This window comes from Alnus glutinosa, chromosome 4, assembly GCF_958979055.1.
Source record: "Alnus glutinosa chromosome 4, dhAlnGlut1.1, whole genome shotgun sequence".
NCBI lineage: Eukaryota > Viridiplantae > Streptophyta > Magnoliopsida > Fagales > Betulaceae > Alnus > Alnus glutinosa.
Genome location: NC_084889.1, coordinates 20,645,253 through 20,668,502, shown reverse-complemented (window position 1 = coordinate 20,668,502; position 23,250 = coordinate 20,645,253). Strand labels below are relative to the sequence as shown.

At 38.9% G+C, this 23,250-nt stretch overlaps 1 protein-coding gene across 1 annotated transcript in view; it reads left to right on the top strand.

Annotated features, from left to right (window-relative positions):
• LOC133866205 (uncharacterized) overlaps positions 1–23,250 on the top strand; it is a 37,638-nt gene that overhangs the window by 1,035 nt on the left and 13,353 nt on the right. The window lies entirely within an intron of this gene.

Genomic DNA, 23,250 nt, shown 5'->3' with positions numbered 1-23,250 from the left:
GTGTCAATTTAGTTTGGGGGTGGGGTAGACATTTATGTTTCTGTCTGTTATTTTGTTGTTTTGTTGCTTTTGTGTAAATTTAATATATATTTGATAGAGTGGTCTTACGGCGCTATCCAAGTGTCTAGGCAAGTTCTGGGGACTTAAGTAGTCCTTGTGACCCCCCTCACTTTCTTGGGAACAAACCGGATCTTTGAAGAATTCTGTTTACCTTATTCAAAAAAAAAATTGTTATGTTGAATTGAGCGTGATTACATCTTACTATGGTTTGCATATCATTGGTTTGGTTAACATCCTGAACATTGCATATAGTTAGTTTTTGTGTTGGCTACATTCTGTTGGACAAAATCACTTCTCTGTAATGTTGCTGCTTTCACAGGGACGCTATTTTATTCAGAATCTACACTTCAGTTATGAGCTTCAAGAAGACTCTGTGCAGAATTCAAATCAGTCAGTTCAGTTCCCTTGCATTTGTCCAGATGATGTGGTATTCCGTCCGGACGCTCTTCTGAGCTTGAGAAGATTCCAGTGTTCAATGAAACCGTCCGGACGACGTGGCTATACCGTCTGGACGCCATTCAGTGTTTTACAAGGATTAGGGTTTTTGCCTCAAGACACAGTTATGGGAAGATGACTGAAATCATCAGGACAATGTGTGATCCCGTCCGGACGATGTCCTCCATAAGGCAAGTCATGCATACAAAGTTCAACCGCTCGGACGTCAGTCTTCATGGTCTGGACGATCAAGCATCATATATGGAAATTGTGTGCACCAGTTCGACCGTCTGGACATCAGCCTTCAGGGTCCGGATGCTCAAAGCCTTATTAAGGTAATTACATGCAGCCAAAGTGCAACCGTCTGGACACTAGGGCAACACCATCCGGACGCAGCCTTGTTATGGAAGCTTTTAGTGCTATTTTGGAAAGGCGGTTGCAGTTGACCGTCTGGACGCTCTGTCAAGCCGTCCAGACACCCTCCAGTATTTTGGTCATAACTTTTACTAAAATATCGGATTGGGACGAAATCAGCGTCGTTAGAAAGCTAACGAAAAATACTATAAATTGATGGTACAGACAGCCATTAGAATCTTCTGGACGGTCCCCGTCAGGACGGAAACATCAATCATCCGGACAGCCCTGCAGAATTTTCCAGAATTGCTTTTTGGACACGGAAACAATAGCCCGTTCGGACGGCCAAGGCTACCGTCCAGACACGCGTGCTAGAGACTCCGATTCTAACCTGTTTTAGGTATTCTAAAGCCTATAAATAAGAGGTCGAGGCATGCATTCGAAAAAGAATTCGGTGGTGAATTCCTTATAGCTTAGATAGGGTGTTTATGGAGATATTAAAGATCTGCTAGCTCTCTAGCTTCTGCTAGTGTGTGATTTGATCAGCTGTGAAGTCTATCTTAAGGGTTGGCCCTAAGGTAAAGGATTCCATTGAAGACCCCTTCAGGTAGGAGACTTGGTTGGGAGGCGTTCGTGTTGGGTTATACGTTAGAGTTCATGATACAACCACTGGATCAGGGGTATGTGAGTGCTACTACTTTGTAACTAGCTTTGTCTTTTGAATAGTAGATATCCTGGGTTTGGCTGCCCCGGAGTGGTTTTTCTCTTAATTGAGTTTCCACTTCGTCAACAAAATATTTGTCTCCTTTAATTTTCGCATTTAATATTTTGTTGTACACTGTTCACACACACTTGTATAAATTAGAAGTCTCTTTCTTTTTCAATTGGTATCAGAGTGGGTACACTCTATTAAAGATTTATTTCCTGAGTGTAATCCTCATCTTTTTGTGACATCTATTTTTTTTATTACACCTTTTATCATGAATTCTCCTCAGTTATCTAATGAGGATCCTGATATTAAGCTCTTTAAGGTTTTTAATAAATTGAAGAATGCTTAACATTTTAAAGTTTCTCATAAAGAGCTTAAAAAGGTGAAGCAAGAAAAAAAGTCTTTGATTATTCAATTATCTGAATCACATGCTTTGATTGACTCTTTGAAATCAGAGAATACTATGCTATTTAACGTTATTGATACACTTGAGAATAAATTAAAAGAATATGAATATCTCTTGAAAAAAATTCTCAAGTGATAATTTGAAAAGCATGGTTTGTATTCATTCAGATATTTCAAACAAGCTTGGTTTGACTGCTGAGTTAAGTACTTCTACTTCACATGTTTTTGATTCTGAATTAGATTCTGTTGATATTAAGCCTGTAATAGTAGATGCAGCTTGTTCCCCAGGATATCCACTATTCAGAAGACAAAGCTAGATACAAGATAGTAACACTCACATACACCCGATGCAGTGGTCGTACCTTGATCTCTAACATGTAACCCAACACGAACGCTTCCCAACCAGGTCTCCTACCTGAAGGGGTCTTCAATGGAATCCTTTACCTTAGGGCCAACCCCTAAGATAGACTTCACAGCTGATCAAATCACACACTTGGCAAAGCTAGAGAGCTAGCAGATCTTCAATATCTCCCTAAACACCCTCTCTAAGTTGTAGAGAATTCACCACCGAATTCTATGTTGAAAGCATGCCTAGAGCCTCTTATTTATAGGCTTAGGAAACCCTATTTTGAGTCAAAAATGGAGTCTGAGGCATGCGCGTCAGGACGGGAGCCTTAGGCCATCCGGACGGGCCAAGTTTTACTTGTCCGAAAAGTATTCTGGAATTTTCTGCAGGGCTGTCCGGACGGAGTCCGTTCTGACGCTTCTAGTATCCGTCCAGATGGTCATTTGACAGTATTTTTTGTCATCTTTCCAACGACGCCGATTTCGTACCAATTCGATATTTGAGTAAAGCATTATGACCAAAATACCCGAGGGTGTTTGGACGGCTTGACCGAGCGTCCGGATGGTCACCTGCAATCGCCTCTCCAAGATAGCGCTGAAAGCTTCCATAACAAGGCCGTGTCCGGACGGTGTTGCCCTAGCGTCCGGACGGTTGCACTTCGGCTAAACGTAATTACCATAATAAGGATTAGAGCGTCCGGACCAGGAGGATGGTCGTCCGGACGGTTGAACTGGTGTACGCAATTTCCATATATGAAGCTTGATCATCTAGACCATGAAGGCTGACGTCCGGACGGTTGAACTTTGTATGCACGTCTTGCCTTATAGAGAACTTCGTCCGGACGGGATCACACATCGTCCGTCGGTAGCAGCTGTATTCCCATAACTGTGTCTTGAGTCAGAAACCCTAATGCTTGTCAAACACTGAATGGCGTCCGGACGGTATAGCCACGTCGTCCGGACAGATACGCTGGAACACTGGGGTCTTCTCAAACTCTGAAGAGCATTCGGACGATTTGCCATTACGTCCAGACAGATGAAACCTTGAACTGTTCGAAGCATCTAGACACTGATGGGCGTCCGGACGGAAAGATCTCGTCGTCAAAACGGATGTTGCTGACTGATGAGCGTCCGGACGGAATACCACGTCGTCCGGATGGCTGACAGGGAACTGAAATAAATCCTTGAAAACCTTACAGAATCTTCTCGAAGAACATAACTGAAGAGTAGACTCTGGATAAAGCAGCATCCCTGTGAAAGCAGCAACATTACATAGAAGTGATTTTGTCCAACAGAATGCAGCCAACACAAAAACTAACACATGTGATGCCAAAGTCCAAGGAATCAAGAACACGAGGTAAGTTTGTTCCTACTTGTCATAATTGTGGGAAAACTAGTCATATTAGGCCAAATTGTTATTTGTTGAAATCCCACAGGCCTTGGATTAAGCAAGATGCTCTGAGGAAAAGTGAAATTGAAGATTCTTCCTCATCTAAATGTGTCCCTCCTCATAGGAGACATATAAAAGGTAAGGGCAATGTTATTTGTAAGAATGCTAATCATAATTCTGCAGAGAATGTCAAGAAGCATTCAAACAAAAGAAGCTTGCCCACCTGTCATCACTGCGGCATCACCGGTCACATCCGACCCAAATGTCCACAGCTCCAGGCTCAGAAGTTGAAGGTTCAGAAGATGCTGCCAACAAGAGCTACATTAGGCACTCTACCTCCTATGACTCTTCAGGCTTCACGGCATCAGTAGAATTTTGTTCCTACCAATCAGAGTGGCAAACCAAAGAAGAACAAATCAAGGCGCTACAAGAGAAAGCCGTAAAAGCCCAATAGCAGCCATGGCTATGAAGGATTGATGAGTCTAATACAAGGTATGCTAAAGAGTATGGCCAACATGGACATGACCCGCAAACCATCTCCACCGGTCAAGCAGGTATGGGTTAAGAATGATGAGACCATTCACCCCTTGAGGGGGAGTGGACTCAGCTAGTAAAGGTGAAGTCTCACCATGCCTAGGAATTTGGTTCCTAAATCCTAGTTCATGTCAGGTATGTGTGCATTGCATTGTTTATCTTATCTTATTCATGCCTTGCATTCTATTTAAGGAACCATTTATTCTATCCCCATATTTTCTCTTGCTGTCTTGAGAAACATCTGCAAATATTTTTTTTTGGAGATGACAGTTAAAAGCACGTCGGGCGGCTGCTTTTCTGTTTTAGTATTTCTAAACCTCTCTCCATGAGGACATGTTTGGTTTCACCTTACATGATGGGACTAGATGTTATTTCCTTTTCCAAAAGCATGTTCTTGTTGTGTTTCTGTCTCATTTTTTTTTTTCAAAAAAAAAAAAAAAAAATTGGGGGAGATGCGGAATTTTATTTTTTCCTCTTGATAGCTTTTCAGATACTGCATCTGTTTTTGCCTGATATCTCAGTTCATAGTGCATTGATTAAATATGCTTATATATGATTGAGAGTTTATGCATGATATCTGCTAAGTTTTCCAGTTGCATCTTAATGATAGATAGTTACTTTCCTCATGTGATGAAACTATGCACTATCCAAGGCTCCCCAAAGGTACATAATTTTCCTCTCTGACTTCTTGCTTCTAGAAATTCTAATGAGAGAGATGTCTTTGATTAAGATGGTTAAATTGACCACATGCTAGTTGAACCTAGAGCCTAAAAATTCTAGCACTCTCTAGGTTGCAGCATCATTAGAATCAAGCAGTAACTCTTTAGTTTTCTGTGCTATATGCTTACATTCACTGCTTCTGTGCTGAAATAAGCCTTGTCCTTCATGGTGCAAGTAAAATTTTACCTTGTCCTTCATGGTACAAGCAAAACAATTAGGTGCTGCATCTTTGGTGGAGTGTATCAGATGAGGTTGGCTAGGCCCTAGTAAGATAAGGTTTGACTTTTGGCTGATCTTTTATTGATTTTCTCTCTTGTTTGCTTTTTGTCATATCAGTGATTTCATACCTTATTGAGAAAGTCTTCACACACACACGAATTGCATGAGTTCAGTAATCTATTTAAAATTTCTATCTGTAGGGAAATTTGTGCTTATTGAATACTTAACTCTTATTTATATCTTTGCATATTTTTGCAAGGCTATTTGACTGCTTTATCAGTTGATTATACATGCGTGTTCTGAAGCTAACTTTAGGGAAAAATATTTTTCTGCAAATTTTTCTCCAGTTTCAGATTTTCAGTGTGAAGCGTCCGGGTGGACCTATTCTTACGTCCAGATGAGAGCAGTCTTACCTGACCTAGCAGTTGCCATCCGAACGGTTAAGTGACACGTCTGGATGGGATCTCTACAAGTTTAAGACTTGCGTCTCTTTCTTTTCCATACACACATATTTGCATTCTTATTGATTTATCATGGCATGTTGTGTGCTTTTCTCGTAGATTTCTCCCAAGATTTTGGCATTCTTTGCACATCTCTTCTCATCCCATGATCTTCATTGTGTCTTCCATTATTCTTTTAAGTTTTTGTGCATTTAGAATATTGGAATATTTGTTGATAAGGATATTTTCTTGAGATAGTGTGCATGAAAATCCTATTATGTTTGTATGTTGGGTTGATATTGATCAGTTGGATTGCGATCTTTATTTTTGTAATACTTGGGCATTCAATTGACAGCTGTCATAATACCACCTTCTTTTTAGGACTAACAGGATCTAATATTTCTTTGTGGTGTTATTTTTTGAAAATATTTCTGTTTAAATCTTTTCAGGAATATGTCATCCAGCAGTTCCCAAAACAATATTTGGCAGATGGATCCTTTGGAAAACTGACCGTTGTTGAAGTCGGATGTTCAAATTCCAAAGGTCTCAGGATTAAGATGAGCTTTTTCCCCTAGCTCATGCAGAGCCTTCCGTAACATTCCCTCAGATCTGTTTCAGTTAGAGGTTCAGTGGTGAATCTCCTCATTTATCTAGCAGACCAGTTACTTAGAAGATGTCAATCTGCGGATAACCAGTTTCAAGCTTTGCAAAATCAAGAGATTGAAGATTTTTCAGTCCATGGTTCCCGGCTTCCTGAGCTAGAAGCCGAAGTAGTACAAATCCAGCTTTTTATACGGATTTTTCTCCGTTACTTGATTTCAGTGGATCAGTAGGATTTGATACTTGGAAGATTTTTGTTCCTCTTTTTTGAGCCACTTGCAGATTCTTCTCTATTTTCCTATGGTTTTGGATTTTAGAACATTTTTGTCTGTGGATATTATTACTCTGTTTACCCTTGTCCTTCTGAGACATTTAGGGGGAGAAATTTTTGGTTTTTCTTCTTACTCTGTTTTACCCTTTGTCCTTCCTTTTGTGACAAAAAAGTGGGAGTAATTTTTGATTTGGACCGGGATTGTATTTTTAACCGGTCAAGTGATTTTTGTCCCAGAATGACCAAAGGGGGAGTTTGTTAGTTTTTGTGTTGGCTACATTTTGTTGGACAAAATCACTTCTATGTAATGTTGCTGCTTTCACAGGGATTCTGTTTTATTCAGAGTCTACGCTTCAGTTATGAGCTTCAAGAAGACTGTCCAGAATTCAAATTAGTCAGTTAAGTTACCTTGCATCCGTTCGGACGACGTGGTATTCCGTCCGGATGCTAATCAGTCAGCAAAATTCATCCAGACGACGAGAACTTTCTGTCCGGACCCCCATTAGTGTCTAGAAGCCTGGAACAGTTCAAGTTTGCATCCATCCAGACATAATGGCAAATCGTCCGGACACTCTTATGAGTTTGAGAAGATTCTAGTGTTCCAATGAAACCGTCTGAACGACGTTGCTATACCGTCCGGATGCCATTCAGTGTTTGACAAGCATTAGGGTTTCTGCCTCAAGACACAGTTATGGGAAGACGACTGAAACCGTTCGGACGATGTGTGATCCCGTCCGGACGATTTCCTCCATAAGGCAAATACAAATTTCAACCGTCCAGACGTCAGCCTTCATGGTCCGGAAGATCAAGCATCATATATGGAAATTGCGTGCACCAGTTCAACCGTCCGGACGCTCAAAGCCTTATTATGGTAATTGTGTGCAGCCGAAGTGCAACCATCTGGACACTAGGGAAACACCGTCCGGACGCAGTCTTGTTATGGAAGCTTTCAGTGCTATTTTGGAAAGGTGGTTGCAGTTGACCGTCCGGACGCTCGGTCAAGCAGTCTGGACACCCTCCGGTATTTTGGTCATAACTTTTTACTCAAATGTCGGATTGGGACGAATTGGCGTCGTTGGAAAGCTAACAAAAAATGATGTAAATTGATGGTCTGGACGGCTATTAGAATCGTCTGGAAAGTCCCCGTCCGGACGGAAACATCAACCGTTCGGACGGCCCTGCAGAATTTTCCAGAATTGCTTTTCGGACACGAAAACAGTAGCCCGTTTGGGCGGCCAAGGGTACCGTTCGGACGCGCGTGCCAGAGACTTCAATTCTGACTTGTTTTAGGTCTTCTAAAGCCTATAAATAAGAGGCTCGAGGAATGCATTCGACAAAGAATTTGGTGGTGAATTCCTTATAGCTTAGAGAAGGTGTTTATCGAGATATTGAAGATCTGTTAACTCTCTAGCTTTTGCCAGTGTGTGATTTGATCAGATGTGAAGTCTATCTTAGGGGTTGGCCCTAAGGTAAAGGATTCCATTGAGGGCCCCTTAAGGTAGGAGACCTGGTTGGGAGGCGTTCATGTTGGGTTACACGTTAGAGTTCAAGGTACGACCACTGCATCAGGGGTATGTGAGTGCTACTACTTTGTAACTAGCTTTGTCTTCTGAATTGTGGATATCTTGGGTTTGGCTGCCCTGGAGTGGTTTTTCTCTTAATTGAGTTTCCACTTCGTCAAAAAAATATTTGTCTCCTTTAATTTCCGCATTTAATATTTTGTTACACACTGTTCACATACACTTGTATAAATTAGAAGTCTCTTTATTTTTCACATATCATTAGAATCTAAATCTGTTGACTCATCTACTAGATTAGAGAGACCTCACTTATTTTAATTGAAATTCACATGCACATTTGCATTGGTTTTGTTAGTTATGAAATTTGAATTGAGGAATGTGTATTATAAGATTTGTGGGATGATTTGTTGATGAAACCTTGGCTGTTTAATAAAATAAAAAATTCATCAATTTGAGTTCTCATTGAGTAACCGGAACTCTTCCCTCACTAAGCATTAGTGGCCGCGTAAAAAGATGCGGAATTTAAATTTGATTAATTGTATGGCTAGTTTGGCTTCGTAGACTTTTTGACTTGAGTAATTAAGCCCTTAGGGATATTTTTACATCTAATGCCCTCAAACTATCTGGTTTAGGAGTCACTGGCCCAACACTCGTTACATAGGACAATTAGAAAGCTTAAGGAACTCAAGCATTGCACAGCCTACACAACAACAAAAAAAATATTCACATTTTAGTTTAAGTCTTAGTTGTTTTCATCTGATAAAATTCCTATGAATTTTTGGGTACATAAACTTTGAGAAAAATTGAAATCTCATGAGTCTATGTTAAATCTAACTTTGCACTTATTGGAGCATATGTTGTCTCAATTTCCTAGCTATGAGTTAAATGATTTGTGATGTTTGATGCGATTGTGATGTTTACCTTGTTAAGCCTACTTATGATATAAGAACCACATGTTGGTGTGGAAGATTTTGTTTTGCTAACAACATAGTACTTTGAAATGTTTGTGAGTATCATTCCTGGCAAACTCTCACGAGACTTCACTCGTCCTCTATGGAGTCCGAGGGGTTTAAAAGGCTTGTTGCATATGCTAAATGCAATCGTTTCTCCCACAACAGCAAACTTACATTTCATGCTTTGCTTTTGTTTTGCTAAGGGACTAGCAAAATGTAAGTTTGGGGGTATTTGATGAGTGCAAAATATTGTATATTTGGACCCCTTAGTTTGCATTTGTTAAACCCTTAGTTTTGTTATTTAATGATGTTTTGTGTAGTTTTGGTATTTTAGTGTTTCGCAGATTGTTGAGAGAAAATTGCGATTGAAAAATAAATATATGACTTCTAAATACCAAGTGTATGCTTGTGTGCAACAAAATATCTTAAATGTGAAAAATAAAAAAGACAAGATATTTGTTGACGAAGTGGAAACTTTGTGAAGAGAAAAACCACTCCGGGGCAGCCAAACCCAGGAAATCCACTATCCAAAGACAAAGCAAACTACAAAGCACTCGTACTCACAAAACGTATTGTAGTAGTCATACCTTTAACTATAACACGAAGCCCATCATGAACGCTTTCCAACCAAGTCTCCTACTTAAAGGGGTCTTTGATGTAATCATTTACCTTAGGGCTGACCCCTAAGATAGACTTCACACGAATAAAGAGCACATATCGGCAAAAGCTAGAGAGCTAGCAGATCTTCAATTCTCCCTAAACACCCTTTCTAAGCACTATGAAATTCTATACTGAATTCTTACAAATAACAAGCCTAGAGCCATTTATTTATAGACTTTAGAAAACTAATTCTAGACAAATTCAGACACTAGCTGTGGAGCGTCCAGACGGTAACTTACCCTCCACAAGACGGTCTTCTATGACCGCCTTTCCAGAATATCGCGATTCTTCCCATAATAGGACCGTGTCCGGACGGCTTGGCCAAGCGTCCGGACGGTCTTCACTGTCACTCCTTTCCACATTCGTAAAGGAAACCAGGAATATTCTGGAACGCTAGGTAGCGTCCGGAGGTGTTGCCACGTCGTCCGGACGTCTAGCAGAAACTTCCCAAACAGTGTCGTATGAAATCCAACTCTATGTAGAACTTGGAATAGCTTGACCTAGCATCTGGACGATGTTGCTCTGACGTCCAAACGTCTTTAACGCTGAAGTTTCTAGACACTGTGGGGCATCCGAACGTCTTCAAAGGCTCGTCCGGACGGTTGCACAAGAAACCGTTGATCTATCTTGGAAAAAGCATGGAATCTTCATGGACATCTTCTAGAAACTTGTGACTAGTCACATGGCTTGAAATGAACATTGTCCATATAACTTGAAGACTTTGAATAAAACCGATAAACCTGTTTAAAAAGCAATCGTTATATAAAGTGTTTTTGTCAACCAGAATGTTGCTAACATAAAATACTAATAGCGATATTTACGTTGAATTGCAAAGAAGCAGATCTTGTGGCACCATGGAGAAATTTGTCTTGTTTCTGAATGTGTTCTTGCGGCGTCAAAGAGGAAACACAAGTTTTTGAGAGGACCAAACAACCTAGCAGGAGCAAGGGACTTGGAGCTAATTTTGTTTCTTTATTCTTGAAGACACACGTGGAAGCGACTTGAGTGTATTATTCCTGAACCTATAGCAGACGAGCATGAGATATTAGATACACATGTTATTATCCAAGGTTTGGTAGCTTTCACAGACGATTCTTTCCGAAAAAAAGCCCTTACGTGTACAGGCTTCACATGATTCTTTCCATAATGAGCAGAGAAGACACGTTGCTTTGAGCATTGGGAGCAGCTCAACACGTGAACTACCAACACCGACTTGAAGAATTTATATTCTTCATATTTTGTAAACGTGGACTTGTGAATTCACTACAAATTGCCACGTACATTTTGACACGTGTACGACACTGTACACGTGTCAAACAGTTTGACACGTGCATTTTGACACGCGTGAGATGCGTGTCAGATGTGGAAGTCATTAACTGCACAGTTTGACACGTGTATTTGCAATATTCGTGTCAAGACGGTTTGACACGTGTATTTTCATACACGTGTCAAATCTGACACGTGTATCTCAATACACGTGTCAAAACGGTTTGACACGTGTATTTGCATACACGTGTCAAACTGACAGACACGTGTATCTCAATACACGTGTCAAACCGATTTTTTTTAAAAAAAAAAAATTCCAAATTGAATTTTTTATTTAAATAAATTTTTAATTTAATTATTTAATTGTATTTTTAAATTAAATTTAAAATTTAATTAAATAAAAAATTCAATTTGGAATTTTTTTTCAATTTAATTTTGTTATTGTTTTTTAAAATTTATTTGGGTTAATTAATTTTTTTATTTTTTATTTTTTCAAATTTTATTATTTCCGACCACAAATAACGCAATATTTATTTTACCCAAAAACAGCACAAAATCATATTACACAAACCAATAGTTAATAACGTATTCGTTAACTACGCAAATATTTACGAACAAAAAATAATTACACAAAATATCTACAAATCTGAAGGGCGTCCCTGCGAATCACGAGGTACCGTCCCGGGCGTGTTCTCGCCAACCGGCGATTGCTGCGCAAGGAATGGTGTAACGGGCGAAGGTGTAGCAACAGTGGAGTGCTAGCTCAGCCGTCGTCCAATAGGCGACAACGTATCAACCGTTGTCGAATTGCCTGCAAATAATATAGACAATTAAAGTATATAATATTACTTGCAAAATTAAAGGGGTAATGAAAACAAATTGAAATTAATTTTGTCCTATACACAATATAAATCATACCTACAGATGCACTACTAACAGACGACGTACTACCTACGTGTGCAGGTGAAGACTGAGTACCAAGACATGGTGTTGATACTCCCATGGAGGACATGAAGACCTCAAACTGTCGCATACGCTGCTCCATGGCGTCGAACTGTTGCATGCGCTGCTCCAACCGGTCATTCCTCACTCGCTCAACCCGTAGGTCCGTTTGGATCTCTTCCATCTTCTGAGCGTGTTCGGCCCAATCCCGAGACGTACCCTGAGATGGTCCCCCCTGTGAGCGAGGCCTGTATGAGAAACATGTCCCCCGAACAGGTGTAACGTTCGGCCCAACCTGCCAAACCCTCCCCGCATACTCATGCCTCCCAACCGCCTGTTCGTAAGCGTCGTTCGGTGCCCAACGCACCGTGTCTGCTGAGACGCTTTGCGTGGCAGCTGGATCACTGGATAAACTCTGCGTCATCCTCTCCTGTACGTCGTCAACATGAAAAACTCATATATTGAATAATGACATATCACACATAATTTAAAAATATTAGTAAATTAAATCAGTAGCATACGCATAGGACCCGTGTACGTTCGTTCACGTAAGTGCCGTCCTTCCTTGTGTGGGTCTTCACGAATGACGCGGCGCGAGCGGGGGGCGTGCCAGATGTACATGTCTGTCGTCATGCAGTTGAAATATATAACAAACAGATAGCGATAAAAATAGTATAAAGAAAAAGAAAAACAATTAGCAACAAATATTAAAAACATAAACATATATTTTTTCATACCTCCTCGTGATTAAATCTGGCATAACTTTTAGATCCCGTACAATGGGGAAGGTCATTCTGCTCCCGCAGCCTCTTCATCCGTTCAAAGGTTGCCTACGCATTGAACATGAAAATAAAAATGTAAGCATTGACACACTTAAATTAAAACTAAAATTAAATGAACTGTTATTAAAAAACCACAACATTTTTTTGGCCTACATACCCTTTTATGCTCAGTGCACCAATCGCTCAGCAGGAACTCTACATCTGCTGCGTCATACTTCGCAAAAAAATTGTCCGGCATTCTCGCACGGATACTCTCAGGTGTGTCATCGTCTCCAATACATAGTTTGGTTTTGAACCTCGACTTCCACGAGCGGTGCTTACGGCCAATATCATTCCACTCTTCCTGTTGTGCCTTGCGCTTGTCTACTGATACAGGTAGATAGAACTCCTCCTGCACATTCAATCAAAGCATTATAGGTTTAAAAACTTCAAGAAAAACATTAATCTTAAGTTTAATTCAAATAAATAAATAAATTATATTCATAAACATACCATCAGCGCGTCCCACATAGCCTGCTTAATCTACTTATTTACCCTCACCCATTCGTCCCGCATATGTATGTAGGACCCGCTCCTGATAAGCTTGCCCTCAGCCCACCTAAAACGATTGCTGGCTCGTCCTACAGGTTGTAGAGCAGCATTGTACTGCAATACAACCTTCTTCCCCCTCGGGAGCACCTAGTTTCTCTCTGGGTCTTTAATCACCTCATAATATATGGTTCCGTCTGGGTTGTACCCTAATGAAAAAAATATTCAACATTTAATTGGTTAACACTAAAAAACATATATATATATATATATATATATATATATATATAAACAAATTGTAAATTCAAGTTATTTTTCTTTCAAACAAAAAATTAAATTTTTGGTAACATAATATGAGTTTTAAGTATGTTTAAATATGTACTTACCCATCAACCGAATATGGTCAATCTCTATGTGCTGGGTCGCTGGGTCGCCTGTAACTTCCTCGCCAACCCCTCCCGCTGGTGGAGGCTGCTGATCATCATCTGAATCCATATCTTGGGGGCTATCGGGGGCCAACTGATCGGTACCCAACATCGCAACGTCCTCCTCATGGGCACTCTGGCTCCCCCCCAGATCTGGCATCTGACTCTCACCCAAAAGTGGCACCTGGCTTTCACCAGATAAAGGCATCTGGCTCTCTACATGCCCCAGGCCCTGACTCGCCCCCGATGCTGGCATCTATCTCGCCCCCAAAATCTGGTCCTGCATCGCCGCCTGTGCCGGTATCTGTCCTAACCCCACAGCCGGCATCTGCATCTCCCCGGTCTGTGACAGTGGAAATCTACCATCCTGCGTCTCATTATCAGGGCTACACGTCATAGGTACACTATATGTATACGAAAAGTACGGCGCATAACCCTGTGGCCCCATCCCCTCTCGCACCCACCATCGAGCCACGTTACTCGGTTGGGTGAACCCTATCTGAGATAATGTCGGGAGCTCCGACAATGGAGAACTGCAAGGTCCAGCTGTGCTAGTCTGCCCGTGATCTGACGTGGGCACGGCCACCGTACCCGGCAACAATGGTCTATAAGCCCCGTCTGGGTGGTGTGGCCACGCTGCAGTATATAATGCCGTCGAATCAGTGGGCGTGGTCATGGGGGCACGGGTGGGCGAGGTGCCCGATATGCATAAGGAAGGGGTCTCTGGTCCATCAATACCTGCGAACAAATGTAGACAAATTAATTAGAATTTGTATTTTATATATTTTTAATGAATATGCAAATTACACAACGAAATTTATGCAAATAATAAAAATTTGTATTGAGTTCAAGCGAATTGTACAAACAATATATACTCACAACAAATATATCAATCATTGTATCACGGGAGCTTCAATCGGATCAATGTCGGGCCTGTCGTACTCGAATTCATCATTCGTATCGGGTAGGTCATCAGTGGCTAGTACGAGTGGCACGCACTCATGGTAGGTTGTACCATCCTCATTACTCCCTTCCCCCTGGCCAATGTCGTACACGTTGCGCGGTTTGGTCCTAACCGCACAAACCCAATTTGGGTCCCTTCCATCTTCGACGTAGAATACTTGATCTACCTGAGATGTAAGCACGTACGGCTTGTCCTAAACCAGTTCTCCCCTGTGGACGAGGTGATTGAAGTTGACAAACACTAGGCCATACTCCTCTATTGTGAATCCTCTGTCCATCATTGGGTCTGCCCAATTGCACTTAAATAGGACGTACGTAGTCCTGTCATAGTACTCGACCTCAACTATATCGGTTAACTGCCCGTAGTACGTTTCGCCTTCAACGGTTGGAACACATACGCCACTGTTCTGAGTCCTCCTTCCCACATCATGGGCAAGCGTGCGAAACAGTTTCCCATTTACAACGTACCTGTTGTACTTGACCGCTGTCTCCTTTAGTCCTCTACAACGCATAACCAAGTTGTGGCCCAATTCCTCCCTACGTTGATCGTCCAGGCCATCGACCTATGTTATAATTTCAAATATTAAACATCACATTGGTTAATTATATTGAACCCGCATAAATTTTTCCAATTTCAAAATTACCACTATTTCCTTACATATGCACGGTACCATTCGCAGAACTGCTCATGATGTTGTGCTTCAATAAGAGCCTCCGTAATGCGACCCCTAGTGCATGATCGCCTAGGCACGTCTTTGTGCATCCTACATTCAGCGTATACAATTATGTAATAATTGTTATTAATACTTTTATTCGAATTCTGTTAAATATATAAAGACTACTTACGTCCTCAAATTGTGAAACTCTTCAGAATTGAAGACAATATAACGATGAATCTGGTGCATCATCAACCAGTTCAGGGTAACACGCGTGCCCGCCCCCTTGGATCCATCAGGATTTCTCTGAGGTCTGTTATGGAATGTTGGTGCGTTATTCAGATACCTTGAACAGAACGTTACCAGCTTGGTCGCTATGTACCCCTCCGCAATGCACCCCTCAAGAGCCGCTTTATTGCACACATTAGACTTGAAATTCCCAAGACTCCTGGTGTACACACGTACATGACATTTGAATTGTCGTCAATTAGGGCTACCATTAAATCAAAATATATATATACATATTACGCTGAATTTTACCTCTCTGTCGGGTACATCCACCTATACTGCACGGGCCCGCCGAGTCTACACTCGCGCACAAGATGCACGACCAAGTGGACCATGCTGGTAAAAAACCCTGGAGGAAATATCTGTTCTAGCTTGCACAAAGTGATACAGACGTCACCCTGCAGTCGGTCCATATCTTCTTGTGATAGCTTGGTTGAGCATATGCCTCTAAAAAATGCTGAAATCTCCACAAGAGGTCTAACAACTTTATCTGGCAAAGACTTACGCAATGCAATTGGGAGAAGCTGTTGCATCAGTATGTGGCTATCATGGCTCTTCAACCCAGAAATTGTACGGTCCTTGAGCCGAACACATCGTGAAATGTTCGAGGTGTACCCGTCCGGGACCCTCACATTTCGAAGAACCTTCAGAAAATTTTCTTTGTCCTCTCTAGACATGGTGTGACAGGCAGCGGGAATATACGTCTTACCATTTGCGGCCGTGAACGGATGCAACTTAGGTCTCAACCCCATTTCCTGCAAGTCCAGCCAAGTTGTCATTCGTTTTCCCTTTAATATCCAAAATAGTGCCAAGTATATTGTCCATGACATTTTTCTCTATGTGCATAACATCAAGATTGTGCCGAAGCAAATTGTCTTTCCAATACGGCAATCTGAAAAAGATACTTTTCTTCTTCCATACAACATCGGAACTCCCTGCACCCTTCTTCCGCTTCTTCCGTTTCTTCTTCTTACCCGCGATCTCATCCCTAAACGGGACTCCGTCCAAATGTTGGAGGACTTCGTCTCCGCATGGCACAATCGGTGCGCTGTCAAATTCTTCAGTACCGTCAAATGTTCTCTTGTTCAGCCGCCACAGATGTTCAGTTGGCAAGTATCTCCTGTGCCCCATATAGCAAAATTTACATCCGTTCTTTAAGCGTTTAGAACGTGTCGATTGCATACAGCAAGGATATGCCTTCACACCCCTGTTAGGCCAACCAGATAAATCTGCATACGCTGGCAAGTCGTTTATTGTCCACATCAATTGGGATTGCATAATAAAATTTTCCTTCTTTGAAGCATCGAATGTTCGTACCCCTACATTCCACAGTTCCAGCAACTCATCAATCAATGGCTGAAGGTAAACATCAATATCCATACCTGGTGAGCTCAGTCCAGGAATAATAAGTGACAGGATGAACAATGTCTGTTTCATGCACATCTAAGGTGGCAAATTGTACGGCACAAGCATTACGGGCCATGTGCTGTGAGATGTGCTCATGCTCCCAAAAGGATTAAATCCATTTGTTGTCAAACGAAGCCGGACGTTCCTACTCTCTGCCATAAAATCTGTATGTAAAATGTCAAACGATCTCCATGCCTCACTGTCGGCCGGGTGCCTCAATACGCCATCCCTAGTGCGGCCTTCTGCATGCCATCTCATATGGGGCGCAGTATGCTCAGACATGAATAACCTCTGTAACCGTGGGATGAGTGGAAACCACCTCAAGATCTTTACCGGGCGTTTTTTCCTCGCTGATATGACCTCACCATCCTCATCTATATGTGTATCAGCCTTCCACTTAGACTCTCCACATACGGTACATGAATCTAATTCTTTATTGTCTTTCCAGAATAACATACAGTCATTACGGCACGCCGGAATCTTCTCATACCCTAGACCCATGACACTTAGAAACTTTTTCACCTCATACGTATTATCTGACAATGTCTCATCGCAAGGAGGCAACAGCTGATTGATAAATTCTAGAATGTCTGAAAAAATCTTGTTACTAATACCTCCAACGCACTTCAAATTATACATGTGTACAGTAGCACTCAATTTACTATGCTTGGTACTTGGGTGAAGGGGCTTCTCGGCGGTCTTCAACAACTCTTGGTACTTCAATGCGTCCCCGCAAGAAGTATCTTCGTCAACTTGTTGCGGATCCGTACTGACGGCTTCATCAACATCGCGCAAGCCGAAGGCGTCACGCAACATGGCGTGCATGTCATCATCTTGTTCCATGGCCACACCCCCCTATTCTATGACTTCACCATGTTTAGTGCTACCGGCAGTGGTATCTGTGCCACTGTGATAACTCGAACACTGACCACGAATAGCGGACCCAGTCGTTGTCTCACCATGCATATACCACAAATTGTATCCCGGATTCATCCCCCTACCTCCAGTCAGGTGGGCAAGAACGTAATCTGGAGTGTGACGCTGGTTATTTCGACAATACTTGCATGGGCAGTAAATTTTGCCATCGACTGCCGTACAGTTACTAACGGCAAATGCCACAAACGCCCTACACCCGTCGTTATACCGTGTCGTACCCCTACGTGCTGACATCCAAGACTTGTCCATATTTCTCTGTATAGGGTTAAGAGACCGAGACAAATCATACGTCTTACAGTATAAACTTGTAAAAAAATTGTGCATGTCACGCAACATGGCGTGTAGGAATTCTTTTTTTTTTTTTTTAAAGGGTTTAGGGTTTTAGTTTTTTTTTAGAAATTGTAGGAATTTTTTTTGTTTTTTAAAGGGTTTAGGGTTAGGGTTTGTTAGGGTTTAGGGTTTAGGGTTAGGGTTTTTTTTTTAGAAAGTGTAGGAATTTTTTTTTTTTTTTTTTTTTTTTTTTTAAGGGTTTAGGGTTTTTTTTTTTTTTTTTTTTATAAGGGTGTTAGGGTTTAGGGTTTAGGATTAGGGTTTGTTAGGGTTTAGGGTTAGGGTTTTAGTTTTTTAGAAAGTGTAGGATTTTTTTTTTTTTAGGGGTTTAGGGTTTTAGTTTTTTTTTTTTTTTTTGAAAGTGTAGGAATTTTTTGTTTTTTTAAGGGTTTAGGGTTTTAGTTTTTTTTTTTTGTTTTTAAGGGTTTAGGGTTTAGGGTTAGGGTTTTTTTTTTTAGAAAGTGTAGGATATTTTTTTTTTAAAGGGTTTACGTGTTTCCTTTTTTAAGGGTTTAGGGTTAGGGTTAGGGTTTTGGATTGTTGTTTTTTTAGGGTTTAGGGTTAGGGTTTAGGTTTTTTTCTTAAGGATTTACGTGTTTGATTGTTGTTTTTTAAAGGTTTAGGGTTTAGGGTTGTTCTATTTGTTTTTTTAGGGTTTATAGTTTTTGGGTTTTTTTTCGTAGGGTTTAGGGCTTAAGATTTTTTCGTTTTTTTTTAGTGTTTAGGGTTTAGGGTTAGGGTACGATCATTTCATTATTAAATGAGGGAAAGTTTGTTTGAAAATCATTTTTGTAAGAATTTGTCAAAAAGGATAATAGCAACACAAATGTATAATTAAACTATGTTATTATTTCTGTAGATAAAAAAAAAATGTTGAAATAGAGTATACAGCATGGTTGTTGAAATTTGACTTCAAACAATTCCACAATTTATTTTAAGGTGATTTGGTATATGTGAACCATTTTTAGAATTAATTTTTTAATATTTGGATTTTTTATGAATTTGTTTGTGTCGACCATATGTAAAATGCTTATATTTATTTTATGTTGCTATTTTAAATTTTGTTGTTAAGGCGAATTGTAAAGAATGCTTAGGAAAAATATGTCTTCTCCTCACACCAACGTATAAAGTGGCAAAATGATATTGTCAATTTTATACTACGAGTAATATTGTAAAAAGTGGACGGTCAATTTGTAATCGTTGGTTTCCCATGCAAAACTATATTCGTAGTACAGTAAAATATATCAAAAAAAAATCTGAAAAAAAAAAAATGTAACCATATTTCACATACAAAACCACAAAAAAACTTAAAAAAACAACATAACAATCTATATACAAACCCAACCAAATCAGTAGCATTGCATTGGGAAAAAAAATTGTCCACTATTAAATGCTAAATCCACGTTTATTGTCCGAAAATATTAAAACAAATAGGAATATATTTTAAACAAATACATTTAAATATACCACATTTATTATAGCGAAAAAATAAATGACAAAAATAAGGGAAAATTACTCACAATTTATGCGATATATATTTGTTGTGGATTTTGTACTTGCATTGTGGGAAAAAAAAAATTAATTAAACACAAAAAAAAAATTGAAACACAAGTCAGAGAAAGAGAGATGCAGAGAGAGATGTAGAGAGAGAGAGATGCAGAGAGAGATGTAGAGAGAGAGAGAGATGCAGAAAGAGAGAGATGCAGAGAGAAGGAGAGATGCAGAGAGAGAGAGAGATGCAGAGAGATTTAGAGAGAGAGTGAGATGCAGAGAGATATTTAGAGAGAGAGAGAGAGGTCCGGACCTGAAGCTCACCGGAGTGTTTGGAGCCGGCCGGAGTTCAGAGAGAGAGAGAGAGATGTAGAGAGAGAGAGCGACAAATATATATATAGAGAGACAGAGAGACAGAGAGACAGAGACAGAGAGAGATAGAGAAAGAGAGAGACAGTGAGCTGGCCGGAGGAACGGCCGGACTCGCGGAGGTCGGTGAGGTGGCCGGTGACGTCGACGGAGAGGGAGAGGGAGAGAGAGAGAGAGAGAGCGAGCGAGCGTGAGAGAGAGACAGTGAAAGTGTGGGTGAGAGAGATCGATGGGTAGCTTCCTCTGGAAGCTACCCATTTTAATTTTTTTTTTTTTTTTTTTAAAAAAAAAATCTTACAGAAATGGCTAGGTGGCGCGTGGGAATTGTCCCGAGCTGTGCACCTGGCTAAAATTTGGCCACGAGGCAGGTGGTCACGTGGCCAATTAGGAACGTGTACAATATACACGTTCCTAATTGGAGACGTGTAATTTTATTACACGTCTCCAATTGTAAAACTATTAATAATTTTTTAATAAAAATTAAAAATTATATGTATAAATATATAAACCCTAACCCGACCCTAAGTGTACGTATATACTATACTATATATGTACATAAACCCAAACCCTAGGTATATTTAATATATATGTACATAAACCCTAACCCTAAGTGTATGTACTATATATAGCTATAAACCATAACCGTAAGTGTATGTACTATATATGTACATAAACCCTAACCCTAGGTGTATGTATTATATATGTACATAAACCCTAACCCTAGGTGTATGTATTATATATGTACATAAACCCTAAGTGTATGTACTATATATAACTATAAACCCTAACCCTAAGTGTATATACTATATATAGCTATAAACCCTAACCGTAAGTGTATTTACTATATATGTACATAAACCCTAACCCTAAGTGTATGTATTATATATGTACATAAACCCTAACTCTAAGTGTATGTACTATATATAGCTATAAACTCTAACCGTAAGTGTATGTACTATATATATACATAAACCCTAACCCTAGGTGTATGTATTATATATATGTACATAAACTCTAAATTTAAACCATGACACTAAGTATATATATATATATATACTATACTAAACCCTAAATTAAAATTAAACCCTAAAACCACTAACCCTAAGTGTATATACTATATATAACCATAAACCCTAATCTTAAGTGTATGTTCTATATATATATAGCTAAAAACCCTAACCCTAAATGTATATACTATATATATCTATAAACCATCCTACTATACACTATATATAGTTATAAACCCTAACTCTATGTGTATATATTGTATACTATGTATTATAGCCATAAAGTATATAAATGTATATAGTTTATAAACTGTTTACATGCATGCATATATTATATATATATATATATATATATATAGTATTATGGATAGGATTTTTAACTTTGTTCGAAGCATTTTTTTTTATTTTCTTAATGTAAATGGTGTATAAAACCAAATCTTAATTTGGTGTTATATATATATAAATATAGTACCGATTTTGGTTTAATTATGCATTTAGTACAATGTATAAATAAGAATACTATTTACAGTACATACATGTATGTAAATGCATATAGTACAATATGTAAACCCTATAAGGTTTACGTACTTATAAGGAACTCAACATGTAAACCCTAAGTATAGTATTTACATATATGATACAAATTTAAGATTATGATATATAGTTAAGAACATATATATATATATATATATAAGGGAGCAGTTCTCCCGCGCGCCACCTGGCCAAACAATTGGACACGTGTACTGAGTACACGTCCACAATGGGCGACGTGTATTTAAAATACACGTCGCCCATTGTAGAAATTGTATTTAATTAAAAAAAATAATAATTATATATATATATATATATATATATATATATATATATATATATATATATATAATTTAACGACGTAAAAAAAAAATAAAAATCCATGCAGCCCTAAATGTATGTACCGTACATATAACTAAACCCTAAGCGCTAAAACTAAACCGTAAATTATAAATTAAAACTAAACCCTAACACTAAAATTAAACTCTAACACTAAGTATATATACTATATTAAACCCTAAATACAAACTAAAACCTAACCAAAAAATTAAACTCTAACACTAAGTGCATATACTATATATAGTTATAAACTATAACTCTAAGGGTACGTACTATATATAGTCATAAACTCTAACCCTAAACCTAAAAGTATATAATATATATATAAACCCTAACCCTAAGTGTATGTACTATATATAGCTATAAACCCTAATTGTAAGTGTATGTACTATATATGTACATAAACCCTAACCCTAGGTGTATGTATTATATATGTACATAAACCGTAAGTGTATGTACTATATATGTACATAAACCCTAAGCCTAAGTGTATATACTATATATAACTGTAAACCCTAACCGTAAGTGTATATATTATATATGTACATAAACCCTAACCCTAGGTGTATGTATTATATATATGTACATAAACCCTAAGTGTATGTACTACATATAACTATAAACCCTAACCCTAAGTGTATGTACTATATATAGCTATAAACCCTAACCGTAAGTGTATTTAATATATATGTACATAAACCCTAACCCTAGGTGTATGTATTATATATGTACATAAACCCTAAGTGTATGTACTATATATAACTATAAACCCTAACCCTAAGTGTATGTACTATATATAGTTATAAACCCTAACCCAAAGTGTATGTACTATATATATCTATAAAGCCTAACCATAAGTGTATGTACTATATATAGTCATAAACCCTAACCCTAAGTGCATATACTTGATATAGCCATAAACTCTAATCCTAAGTGTATATATATATATCGGAACAATTTAATTATAATCAATTTACGATTTAATGTTATATTTAAAAGTGTACAATAATGACATGTGAAAATATATTGACATTATTATTCATAAAATGTAAAATGAATTAAATTATAACCCATAGCCCTAAGTTTAAACATTATATATACCTATAAACCCTAAAACCCCTAACCATAAGTGTATATACTATATATAGCGATAAACCCTAACCATAAGTATGTATATTATATATAGCTATAAACTCTAACCCTAAGTGTATATATTATATATATCGATAAACTCTAACCCTAAGTATATATATTATATATCTATATTGCTATAAATCATAACCCTAAGTGTATATACTATATATAGCTATAAACCCTGTGTGTAAATATTATATATAGTTATAAACCTTAATCCTAAGTGTATATACTATATATA